Source organism: Pseudophryne corroboree, chromosome 6 (genome assembly GCF_028390025.1).
Source record: "Pseudophryne corroboree isolate aPseCor3 chromosome 6, aPseCor3.hap2, whole genome shotgun sequence".
In the NCBI taxonomy this organism is placed as follows: domain Eukaryota; kingdom Metazoa; phylum Chordata; class Amphibia; order Anura; family Myobatrachidae; genus Pseudophryne; species Pseudophryne corroboree.
The window spans coordinates 298,695,135-298,709,161 of record NC_086449.1 but is presented as its reverse complement, the minus strand read 5'-3'; the positions used below and the strand labels follow the sequence as shown (position 1 = coordinate 298,709,161).

General features: G+C 44.0%; 1 protein-coding gene and 1 pseudogene across 1 annotated transcript in view; both read right to left on the bottom strand.

Annotated features, from left to right (window-relative positions):
* Nucleotides 1-14,027, bottom strand: part of LOC134932100 (tetratricopeptide repeat protein 24-like) — a 270,982-nt gene that overhangs the window by 211,928 nt on the left and 45,027 nt on the right. The gene's annotated exons all lie outside the window — the stretch shown is intronic.
* LOC134937212 (5S ribosomal RNA) lies at nucleotides 9,098-9,215 on the bottom strand (annotated as a pseudogene).

Genomic DNA, 14,027 nt, shown 5'->3' with positions numbered 1-14,027 from the left:
GCATCGGCTGCATCACCACTAGTTCTGCTGGCCCCCTTCTGCTATTTAAATAATAATTTAAAAAAATGATCCTAAACAGGGGAGGGGGACACGTGCCTTGGTATCCCCTCTTCCCCCGATTCCGCCACTGCCACCATATGTGTGATTGTGGGCTGAGATGGGAAAGCATGTGCTGGAAATAATAAAAAGCATACCTCATCCCTCACTATTATCAAACTTTGAATTATGTCTTAAATGCTAACAGTAAGGGGACAAGATGACTGTCTGTTTTAAGAAAGACATTTAACTGCAGCTGGTTGTTGCAACGATATCCCACTGAAATAATAGAATGAAGACATCACTCATTTAAATGTGCGTTTTCATCAGTTGATATAAATATCTCGTCAAGGTATATAAAATCTCTGTTTTGCATGTTGGCTGATGAGATACACTTTCCTGAATGTATCTCACATTCAACAAATTACACCCAAATTTGCTCAACTGCTCCAAACAGAAGGATGTTGCCACCACCCTGATGTGCAAATCCATATGTGATTCAGTGTGAGCCCAATGAGCTCACAAGACAACATTTACACTGCTGAAATACACTTTTACAACACTATAAACAACTCTTGCTGTTTCTAAAGTAGAGATGTATGCGAACCCACGTGTTTTGATTTTGATTTTAGTTTTGGTTTTGACAAAACCACTCTCTGTGTTTTGTTTTTGTTTTGTGGTTTTGGCAGAATCACCCTAACATGTTTTGGTTTTGATTCTGTGTTTTTGGGTTAGTTTATTGCTAAAAACAGGTAAAATTATGTAACTCTGGTCTAGTTTTATACCTTCAGTATTATTAACCTCAATAACATTCATTTTCAGTCATTCCCACTTAATTTTGACCACCTCACAATATTGTTCACCAACATAGGCCAAAAGCTGGCTGGCTAAACTTAGCAACAGAGCAAAGACACACACATGGCAGCTATTTCTGTACCAATGAGATTAAGGGGGATATGTACTAAGCAGTGATAAAAGTGGAGAAGTGAGCCAGTGGAGAAGTTGCCCATGGCAACCAATCAGCTGCTCTGTATACTTTTATAGTATGCAAATTATAAATGTTACGTCAATGCTGATTGGTTGCCATAGGCAACTTCTCCAGTGGCTCACTTCTCCACTTTTATCACTGCTTAGTACATGTCCCCCTAAAGCATCTAACACTGTTGTTAATCCTCTTTACAGTTGGAAGAGGTCATTCTCTTCGATTCCTGGCCCTCATCAGTGTTAATATTTTTATTGCACAATATTAGCTCTTCCCCACTGCAATCCACTATTAAATTCTCTGTACTTTGATGTAATTGGCGAGAAAGGTCTAAGTGGAATCTGGTGTTCATTTTTATGAACATCAGTTTTTCAAAATTTTTAGGAAGTAGTTCTCCAGGTTCCCGACTGTGCTAAACTCTCTTTCTGAATACACACTGGAGGGTAAGCAGCTTTGTGCAGTGGGCTCCAAATTGCCTTTTTTTTCTCCCAATAGTCATAGGGACTGTCTGACATGCTAACTTGTACATTGTTGTTCTAATAATCCTCCACTATTCTACTGATGGTTACTGTATCAGATTGACTGTAGAGGTGTCAATAATTTTGTCCAATACTTTTAGACGTGATCACTCTGGTGACTGAGTGGACTTCTTCTCATCACCAGTGGGTCTCTGGGAAAAGGTTACTTTTTTCCTGACAGCAGCCGCAGCACTAAAACAGGATTGCTGCTCCTGCTCTTCTATCGACTAACCCATATCAACTCACAGTAATGGTGGCACTTAGTAAATATTATTTTACAACACAATGCCTGTGCCAGAACAACAAACTTTTTTACTTTTACACACTGAGACTCACAGCAATTCTAGTAATGGTGGCACACTGGCACCTAATGAACATTATTATTATACAACACAATGCTTGAACCTGAACAACACACTTTTTTTTTTATATATACACACACTGTCTCACTGTGCTTTTAGTAATGGTGGCACCTATTGGGACACAATGTCTGAACCTGAACAATACACACAAGTTGTTCTTCTTTTTTTTTTTTTTTTTACAGACTGCTGTGACTCACAGTTCTTCTATTAATGGTGGTATACTGGCACCTAATGAACGTTATTATTTTCTTATAACACAATGCCTGATAATATAAAGAGAGAAAGAAAAAAAGACTCTTTTTGGGAGCACTCTTCAAAACATATTTCAACAAAATCTAAGTGAAAACATGAATGTTGCTGGTGTATCACTTAAAACTTAACATTTATTCTGTTTATATTAATTCAAAAGGGACATAATGTCCAACCTTATTTAAAAATCTTGATTCAACTGGTAATTGATAAGGTTTCAAGATAACAAGTGGTGAAAATATATTCTGTGGTGCTGTACCCAAAGTGAGCTCCAAATTATTTATCTGTGGTAAGAGATAGAAAGTAAATGAAGAATTCATCCAAATGGGGCGTGGCCTGGACCTAGCTCTGTGCAGACGTGCAGTTTCGGAGCTCCTGTTGCCTGAGGCCAGATTTCTGCTTAATAATTGTTCCCTACGGCTTGTATCATCCTGAACTGCTCCACCTATAGCCCTGCTTGGCGTGCGGGTCTCAGGGAGACTTAAAAGTGGTCCCCCGTGACGATAGACGACTGAGGCCTACCACCCCTGTTAAGACCGGGGCCTTGAGTTTGGCGCCTCCCCGGCCGTGAGCTCCGGGAGCGTGCTGGAGCCGGACCGGGATCGGTGGTGGCTCCCTCCCGCCCCAGACGAAGTTCCCCCGCTGCCTACCACCTGCTCTGGGGCTCCGGGACCGGCGGTGAGACCAGGGCCCCTCTGTCTGCCCTCCTGAGCCGCGGCTGCGGTGTGCCTGCGTCTACCCCTCTCCTCCCGGCGGCCATCTTCCTGCACCCGACCTCCTCTCCTGCTGCCCCGTCCTGCTCCGGCGGGCACCGCCCACGCTCCTCCGCACGCCAGATTATCTAGACGCCCTCCTATGGTGAAGTGGAGTGGCTGGCTGCCTTCTTCGGAGCTCCGGCCGTTCGCGGCCTATACCAGAACCGGGAGCCGCGGCTTAAATTTGAGCCTCCCCCTGCCGGAAGTGCCATATCAGCGTGGAAACCCGGAGCTGGCCTTCCCTCAGCCTGCCTGCACTCCTGGGTGGCAATTATCATTTACCTACTCCTCTCCTACCTGCTGACCCCTACATTTTGCTACATGGGAGTACTTAGAGGGAAGTGTGCCCTATCAGTTCAGTCCTGTTTCCTATCATCTAAGGTGCAGTGCTGCTGGACCCTAGCTGTGTGCCTGACCTCTCACCCCTCTCTCCCGGCTGGGAGCCTACCATCTGGGTGCCGCAGGCTGGAGATGACCCTCTGCCTGGCGCTGTGTGACAACGATCTTCTGATGTAGTCCAGACCGCTTGTTCTCCACCACCCGTGTTCTTTATGCTTACCTAACTCTACGTCATATATTCTACGAGATCCTGAGCTTCTTTATCATCGTCATTCCGCCTACGGAACCTCATTTCATTGGAATGCCTCCAAAAAAGGTCAAAGGGGTGCTTCCTCCCAGAGTATCTTTTCCATCTCAGAAAGCGGCCCTTGCCACCTCTTCTCTACGGAAGTCCTCGGTTGCCGCTTCCCCGCAAGATACCCCCTGCAGCCCTGCCTCTAAGCCGGGGTTTGACCCTGATTCTGATGCACCTCTCACGGTCAAAACTCTGTATCAGGCCCTCTCAGCGTTTAAATCTGAGTTGGCTCAAGATCTCACAGCCGCTGTTCGGGAGGTTAAGACGGAGCTGCATGCTACAGGAGACCGTACGGAGCATTTAGAGAGGAAAGTAGAGGAACTGGTCTCATCTCATAATGACCTCATAACGGCCCACGATCAGCAGCAAAGTGACCTTGAGGCGTTTAAACTCTAGATTGCAGATATAGAGGACAGATCCCGGTGTAATAATATTAAGATCTGAGGCATCCCAGACTCCGTGCAGAATTCCGAGTTGGAGAATTACGCTACCGTGCTGTTCCAGAAACTTCTGCCTAGAGCCGACCCCAGAGAGCTGCTTATAGACAGGATTCATAGACTGCCTAAACCACGCTCAGTTGATCCCTCGCTCCCGAGAGATACGCTCATGAGAGTTCATTTCTTCACAACCAAAGAACGCATCCTGAAAGCGGCCAGGGAGGCGGGCGACTCCGACTCGGATGTGCTTGGCGGATTACAACTGTTTCCGGATTTCTCTGCCCTGACTTTGGCCAAATGAGGAGCATTCCTCCCTATCACTTTGGCACTTCGCGACCAAGACATCACGTATAGATGGGGTTTTCCGGTGAAGTTCGTCATCCCGTATGAAAATAAGTTCTACACAGTGACTTCATTGGAGGCTGGAGTCAAACTACTGGCGGAGTGGGATATCTCTGTCACGCTGCCCCCTGGATTCAAGAAACAGCCTACCCTTCAATCGGAATGGGTCACCGCCTGACGTTGACACCTTCAGCTTTGGTTTTCACTTTGGACTGTATCCTGTACCGTTATTACAGAAGGGACTCAGCCATTATCCTTGTTGGGGTCATGTGAGTTGCCCTGCTTGCAGTTGTGTTAATGGTGTCCCATCTCTCCATGTTTATATCTTAGATTATATGTATCTGTTTTTTCTTTTGTTCTAATTTGTACTGTTGGTAGGCATATTTGCTCCTGCTTTCTTTTCTTTTTCCTGTTCAGTTTCATGGGTGGTGGCGCTAGGCCACATGTTCCCCCCTGGTAATATACTACTGCATTTTTTTGCTTTCCTTGCAGTAGTTATGCCGACCCGATGTACTGGGTCGTTTTGGTTTGTTCCTTTCCTCTCCCCTCCCTTCACCCTTCCTCTCCCCCCCCCACCTCCTATATTATGATGTAGGTATTCGCTGTTTGAGACAAATCTACCTCTGTATGTGTCAAGGTCTTTCACCACCCACAACATGCATTAGTTTACTCCGATGGTTCAGGTCTTATTCATGAATGTCAAGGGGCTGAACTCCCCTAATAAGTGAAGGATGGCTTTGGGATATTTTGCTAGGCATAAAGCAGATATTGTCACGCTGCAGGAGACACACTTTTCATCTGTAGCACCCCCTATTTTTAAAGATCGCAGATTCCCTCTAGGTTATTTTGCTAATGGCCCTTTTAAGAGGAACGGTGTGGCCATATTGTTTAGGGACTCCATCTCCTTTATTTTGCATTCTCAGATAAAAATGGCCGGTATCTTATATTGAGCGGCCTTTTAAACGATAAGCCGGTTACTCTGGTCTCAGCATATGCCCCGAATTCAAACCAAGTTCCTTTTATCCGTAAGTTATATGTAGCTATTCAGAAGATTCGTACGGGCTCCCTTCTTCTCACGGGGGATTTTAATTTAGTCCTTGACCCTAAACTGGACAGGTCTCCCAGGCCCTCTCCCTCCTCTTCAACCTCCCCCAACGCCCCCTCCTTAGCCTTTCATAACCTCTTAGCTGAATTTGACCTCTATGACATTTGGCGAGTGCAAAACCCTACTGGCCGGGAGTACACTTATTATTCCCCCGTCCACAACTCTTACTCCCGTATTGATTGTATGTTTTCGGACAAATGGACCCTCCAGTTTCCCAGATCCATGGACATTCTCCCTATTACTTGGTCAGACCATGCCCCGCTGACTCTTAAATGGGATGTTGCTAGTCAACACTCTCCCCCCCCCCCCCGCCCTTGGAGACTCTCTCCTCACTTGCTGTCTAACCCCGTTTCAAAAAAAATCATAGTTGACAGTATATCGTCCTATATAGAATTTAATTCCCCCTCGGACACGTCCACCCTGAACTTTTGGTGCGCACTTAAGGCCGTTACCAGGGAGTCAGCGATTCAGGCAGGAGCGCAGCTTAAGAAACTTAACCAACAATGCCAGGCCGATTTGGAGCTTAAGTTGAAGGACTTAGAGGACAAAAATCAATCTAGATCTACGAAAACCCTACAGAAGCAGTTAGCCGACATTAGGTCCCAACTCCAGAAAATACTTATGGCGCGCACCCAGGCCTCACTAAATAGGATGCGTCAGAAGTTTTATCTAGCAGGTAACAGGCCGGGTAAAATGCTTGCCCGTAAGCTTAGGGCTCAGCAGGCTCGGAATAGAATCAAGCTCATTGTATCCCCCACAGGCACCAAAATTTCTAACCCAAGGGAGATAGCGAATCAGTTTGCCAACTTCTACTCCCAACTTTATAACCTCTCGACTGATCCTTCTACCCCTCAGCCTACCCCCTCCTCTATCAACTCCTTCTTAGCTGATATAAACCTCCCAACTATCTCAGACGATCAATTAGCATTACTGAATGCCCCCTGGTCCTTATCGGAAACCCTTCAAGTGATCAAGTCGCTTCCTCGAGGTAAGGCGCCGGGCCCCGATGGCTTTATTAATGACTTTTATGTTTCGCTCAAAGACCTCCTAGCTCCCTCTCTGGTGGCAGTTTACAATGACATTACCTCTCGAAGTACCCTCCCTGAGGAGATGCCCGAGGCACGTATTGTCACGATCCCCAAACCGGGCAAAGATGTGACCTCTTGTCAAAATTACCGTCCCATTGCGCTATTGAACGGGGACATTAAAATATATGCTAAATTAATAGCTTCTCGATTGAACGCCCTCCTCCCCTCCCTGATACATCCGGACCAGGTTGGCTTTATCCCGGGAAGACAAGCGTCTGATAATACACGCAGGGTTTTTAACCTTGTCGATTCCCTAGCCCCTAAGCATGGTCTCCTTCTGCTATCTTTGGATGCAGAGAAGGCCTTTGACCGCTTAAACTGGTCTTATATGCGAGAAGTTCTACTAAAATTTGGCCTGCGCAATCGCATCCTTTCTTCGATATTAGCCCTGTATAGCTCCCCGTCGGCCCGGGTCTTCAGTAATGGTTTTTTATCTCCCTCTTTTCCAATTTACAATGGCACCCGCCAGGGCTGCCCTCTCTCCCCTCTCATTTTTGTACTGGCCATTGAGCCTCTGGCAGCTAGGCTTCGAGCGGACCCGCAGTTCCCTGGACTGCGATTAGGCACCTCGCTACACAAACTATGTTTGTTCGCGGACGATGTTCTTTTATTTGTAACGTACCCTTGCACTACACTCCCCCATTTGCACAATATTTTAGATATGTGCTCTGCAGCATCCTATTATAAATTAAACGCCTCTAAGACCGATGCTTTGCCCATTAATCTCACACACTCCTTGCCCCTCTTACGCGCTAAGTACCCATACAACTGGCAAACATCTTGGATACGATATCTAGGTATCTCCATCCCCCCATCTACCTCTTCTGTTTTTGAGGTTAATCTTCCTTCTCTGTTGTCCTCCCTTCAGCTGTTCACCAAATCATGGCTCAATTATGAAGTTTCTTGGTTGGGGCGTCTGGCCGCTTTTAAAATGTCGTTGCTCCCCAAATTAATGTTCCTGTTCCGAACTATCCCTTTTATTTTCCCCAAGAAATATCTAGATAAGGCCACTGCAATCCTCACCAATTATATATGGTCTTCGCGCCCGCCTAAACTTGCTCGCGCGAGGATGTCTCTGCCGAGGAGAGCCGGTGGCCTGGATATGCCTAATTTACCATTGTACCAGGAAGCCTGCCTCTTGGCCCAGATTAAAGAATTCTGCAGAGAAATGCGTCCGGGGTGGACGTGTCTGGAGGAGGCGGCCTGCCCCCGCTTTCCCCTGAAAGATCTCTTTTGGCTGCCCAAACCCCTTCGCCCACAGGGCTTAAACCTCCTTCCCTCTACCCGAGCCACGCTCCAGGTTTGGGACAAATTGACTGCGGCCATATCCCCCTCTTATCATAATATGTCTTTGTTATCACTACGAACGGTGGCAGCCCTAGTCCCTAATCTTAATCTGGCAGGCTGGCGGTCCAGGGGGATGGGGGTCCTGGGAGATTTGTTGAAAGGGTCTGTGCTCGCCTCCTTTTCTGATATTCAGGGACGCTTCTCTTTGCCTGACTCTGAGAGGCTTAGATACTATCAAATCCAGCACTGGTGGACTAGCCACCACCTTACTCCCACCCCACCACTCCCTGTTATTCTGCACGTCATAGGCCGATTTTTTAGTGTTACTTCTAAGGGGGAGATTTCCTTCTGGTATAGAACATTACTGTCACCGATCCCAGTTTCTAAATCTAGAGCCCAAATCAGGTGGGAGGCGGATGTTGGCTGTGTTCTCCATGATTCTCAATGGCAGCACATTTTTATGTCATCTTTTACTATGTCTAAATGCCTGAATCACTCCGAAATGCATGTCAAGCTACTTCATAGATTATACCTCACACCTGATAGGTTGCATACGATTTGGCCTGCATGTTCGAAGTTTTGTTGGCGTCTGTGCGGAGAGGTAGGCCACCTCTTCCATATTTTTTGGACATGTTCCCATATTCAATTGTACTGGGTGGAGGTATTTGGGCTCATCAATAAAGTTCTGAATCTTGATTTGTCCCCCTCCCCCCTTATAGCTTTATTGAATGTATACCCATGATCCGTGGGTGCACATTTACACTATGTCTTAGGACATATCTGCCTCGCTGCACGTGCGGCTTTAGCCCAAAACTGGAAACAGCCCACACCGCTTCCCCTATTGAAGGTTTTACACAAAATACAGCTGCAAATCCCCCCTGGTGCGTTGGATGCCCTGGCATCTGTTTATCACGGAGGGTGAGGGTGCTACACTGATACTACGTTCCCCTCCCCCAGACATTCACCCTCCGGTCCTCTCGGCTGATGAGGCCCCCCTCCCTAAGCCTGGGATGGCCTTCTCTTTAGTGCTGTATTTATAATATGCCCATTGCCGCCTCTCCCCTATTTTTGTTTTTCTTCTCCTTGTATTACTATCATTATTTTAGGTTCACTGCAATTTTTTTGATGTACTTCTCTGATGTACCTGTTTGATTGACTTTGAACTGTTTGTACATGTTTGCCATTACGTTGTCTTATGTATTTATGTAATAATTCCTCCCCCCCTTTCTTCCTTCTGTACCTGTTTTGCAACACGAAAATTCAATAAAAACTATTGATGATGAAAGAATTCATCCAAATAAGAGTCCACAGTACCTAGTGTTCCTGAGTGATCTCCCATCCAAGTACTAACTAGGCCTATCCTGCTGAGCTTCCGAGATTGAATGGGATCGGGCGTATTCAGGATAGTGTAGCCATGGGCAATTATTTTATTATTTATTAACAGTTTCTTATATAGCGCAGCAAATTCCGTTGCGCTTTACAATTGGAAATAACAATGATATAACAAAACTGGGTAATAACAAACAGTCATAGAGGTAGGAAGGCCCTGCTCGCAAGCTACCAATCTATAAACCAGGATGATGAAGCAAGGAGAAGAACCCACTTCTGCTGTCTGTACTAGGCCTGGATCAAAAGCATAAATTGCTGGTTCCAGAATGTGTTGGAAAAAGAGAAGAGAATATTTTTATGTATAGTTCAGAAGTATAAATAAGGGCTCTGGTTATTAAGTCCTGTCACCAGGCCTGAATGAAGATAAGACACTTCTGCTGTCTGTTGTGACTGCAAATTGTTCACTGTAGAGAGCAAAGCCATGATCAGTACTGCTGTCAACCAGATGAGAGTGATAAAGTACTGTTAAATTCCACAGATGAACATAAATAAAAGAATTCATACAGATACTTAATATACTAGAGCTCAAATAGTTAATGGCACTAGTGATACTAAACAATAGATTTTACCATGGTGGGATATTCAAAATATATGAAGAAACCAGATCTCCTAGTAATACTAAACAATATATTTTACCATGGTGAGATATTCAAATATATGGAGGAACAAGATCTCCCATAAATACATATAGTATCTTACTGCCATGCAAAGTGTCAGTCCAGTTCCACTGACATAAACAATTTATCATAAATGTGCATAAACATCTTCATATGTGGGTGAAGTCTCCATGCTTACTGTGTGTACCATAAGATACATAAAAGAATGAAAATGCTGTAAGCTGGAGTCTGAAGGCATCACATATTAACCAAGACAGTTTTTAAATTCAGATTTCAGCAAAGAAAAAATTCAACAAATGTATCTTAATCATATATGGACATTAACGTTGTTATGCTGATGTAAATCATATATAGACATTAACGTTGTTATGCTGATGTAAGTATGGTCAATCAAATGTCAAAAAATCACTAATAAACATAAGTAAAACATCTTGATGTGTTTATACTGGCACATTGTCAGGGACTGGATAAATCAATTATTTCCAGGGATATCAGCATCCACATATAATTGTGTCATTCAAAAACCAGGAGAAATAAATGAACATTGTTTATGGGTCATAATAAATCAATTGGTTTAGATGATATAGGCACTCCAATGTAATTGTATAAATATGAACCAAGGAAAATGGGCAAGGTCTCTGGATCACACGGTCATTGCCATGTGTATTTGATATATAGGTAGCATACAGCCTAATGGGGATCCGGTCTGAAGATCGACAGTGTCTAGGTCGACAATGTTTAGGTCGACCACTATAGGTCGACAGTCACTAGGTCAACATGGATGGAAGGTCGACAGGGTTTCTAGGTCGACATGTGCTAGGTCGACAAGTCTAAAGGTCGACATGAGTTTTTCAAATTTTTTTCTTTTCATACTTAACGATCCACGTGGACTACGATTGGAACGGTAAAGTGTGCCGAGCGAAGCGGTAGCGGAGCGAAGGCACCATGCCCGAAGCATGGCGAGTGAAGCGAGCCATGCGAGGGGACGCGGTGCACTAATTTGGGATCCCGGTCACTTTACGAAGAAAACGACAAAAAAAAAAAAAATCCTCATGTCGACCTTTAGACCTGTCGTCCTAGAAACCCTGTCGACCTTCCATTCATGTCGACCTAGTGACTGTCGACCTATAGTGGTCGACCTAAACATTGTCGACCTAGATACTGTCGATAAAACGAACCACACCCGCCTAATGATCCATTGCTGCCTTATGGTTGCTGGCTGAGACACTTGAGAGCAGGGGAGAGCGAGAGATGTGTGTGAGAAGTGTTGAGAGTGTAATTGTGGGGTTAATTAGTACCAAAACCTAGGTACTGATAGCACTTCAATGACAATATTTTCTTGATTTGGGACAGCCCAGAGACCAAACTGGAGAAATACATTCAAGTACAGTCTGTGGGCCTAATTCTGAGTTGATCGCAGCAGGAAATTTGTTAGCAGTTGGGCAAAACCATGTGCACTGCAGGGGGGACAGATATAACATGTACAGAGAGATTTAGATTTGGGTGTGGTGTGTTCAAACTGAAATCTAAATTGCAGTGTAAAAATAAAGCAGCCAGTATTTACCCTGCACAGAAATGAAATAACCCACCCAAATCTAGCTCTCTCTGTACATGTTATATCTGCCCCCCCTGCAGTGCACATGGTTTTGCTGAATTGCTAACAAACTTGCTGCTGCGATCAACTCATAATTACCCTCCGTGTGTGAGCCATCAATGAATAGGCTGTGCTGATCCAAATCCAGCATCTCCCTCACGTCCTCGGCATTACCACACCATTACCTCACTCCAAATTCCCCTGCCCCGGCCTCAGTGATGCGGCCGCCCATTCCAGAAGGGGTGTGACTGCGATGATGTCAACTGGTGACGTCAATCCCAACGTTCGTTTCACCACTGGGCTTGATCACGGGAGCCTTACTCCACTAGCCCCAGTGGTGAGCACAAAAGGTTTCAAATAGCCAATCACCTGCTTGGGATTTTGAGTGGCATCTGATTGCTCCTATGGCACTGTTCTCCAAATTTCATCCTAAATCACTATGGAAACCCAGTTGTTAGGATCTTAAAAGATAGCTTGTGTATCTTATTATGCATAGATTATAAAAAATAAAAAAAGAATGTAAACATAAAGAATTGAAAAAAATATATAGAAATTTTGTGATGTGAATACAAACTATAAATATCTAACAGAGTACACTCTCAATTAGTATATGTATGGAAAAGGTATTAATATTACATTTTACCAGTGTCACTATGTAACACCTGGTATAGAGGAATATTGTAGATTATTGATCGCATCCATGTTAGTTATATATACACTAAATGATTAATCTATATTCCGTAGTGATAAAAGAATCTGAGAAGTGGCTAAGTATACGTTAATAGTGTGAGAGGAGGAAAGGTGTGAATGAATGAATGAATGAATGAATAGGTGTTAAGGAGTTGTTATATTGTGAAATAAAAAGGAATGTGTATGATTATATGCAGGTCAAATTTATCTGTGTGGAGTTTATGGTGATTGGATTGTGAGGTGAGAATGATCATAAGGAGGTTGGGGACAGGAGATTGGACTTCCACCGGTGTTGGATTGAGCTTGCAGGGACGCCTGAATTTACTACACTCATGCTTGTTTGTCTGCTTTGTATAGTGGACCATTCCACCGGGTGACAGTCCAACACTACTGCCTCTGTATATATTTTATTGTTATTTTATTGTTTTTATATATTAAATTACTTGATTACGCTATGGCGGAATTTTTCCATTTCCTTTGAGGATACGTGGCTGTTAATCCGTGGTGGGATAAAACCCTCTTAAACACCTGTGCAGTTGTCTACTTGTATAGAACGGGTAAATAGGAATAAAATACCACAGGGCGCCACAAAATTCACAGTATATAAAATATATACAATACGTCCCTTATGTAGCTGGATTCAATTTCAGATAAACAGACTTTTCTCCTCATTCATGGATGTATTCACATGTAAAATATGAAGCAGAGAATACCATCATGTGCAGACAGTATAAAATTTAATGAACATCATGCAAGATGTAAACATAAAACAGAAATTAAAAACAAATGACAGCTACAGTGGAACCACGAAATAATTACCAGATGGTCTGAGAACCCTATAAAAGTTCTCAGACAAGCTCTTAAATCACCAACGACCACCCGGATCAGGAAGCTGGGAACGGGAATCTGGTCCTTATTAAGTCGGATCGACTAGCTGATGGGATGTGCAGGATAGCCAACGCGTTTCAACTCCTTCCTGGAGTCTTTTTCAAGGCATAATAGACATGATAGAATGGTGTCCTATTTACATACACTTGTAACCAATCAAAATGTCCCTTTCCGGCGGGACTCCGGTCTCCTATGATTGTAGTGAACACATATATCGGGGCGTCATATCCGGTGTGCCCTCTAGTACATCATTTCCTGTGAGTCTCCCGTTTGTGTCAAACAAAAGCCGTAGGACGTTACTTCCGGTTTTACCCCCGGCGGCGCATCACTCCCGATGCGTCTGTTGTTCCCGAGTCACTTCCGGCGGCACGTCACTTCCGCCGCGTTCCACGGCTTTTGAGATGGAAATAAACAAAGTCCCATATCGGAAGTCCATTCCGCACAGCGGAACCACAATTGTCCACATAAAGTCCTCTAATATTTATAAAAGCTGAAATAACAAAACAAAACCATATTGTTTAAAAACAAGAACAAAAACAATTTATAATATAATAGAAAGTGAATGGAATTATCTTCTCCCATTAAAACCATCATGCATATATATTAGGGTATCTTACAAAACTTTTGAAGGGACAGGGATCCGTAATGGCACAGTGTGCCCATAATGGAAACCCATAAAGATGCATATAGTATACAAGAATAGAGAGAGTTGAGAGAATATAGAGGTGCAAACAGATTTCTAAATGAACCACTTGAGCTCAAAATCTTTATTCAGGCCCATCGGGTGAAGGGTATTGCATTCATATATAAGTTGCATCTCCTTTTTGGCTAATAACCTAGTATTGTCCCGCTGGCGTTGATTGTTTTTAATTATCTTAATCGCTGCAAATTGCACTATCCCCCTAGTGGAACATTCATGATGGCCCTTAAAGTGGTTTGATAGGGCATGAGTATCAAGGCCCTTTTTTATGTTTCTGCAATGTTCACTAAGGCGGATTTTAAAGGGTCGAGTAGTACGGCCAATATAGAAGAGATTGCATTTACACTGGATGAA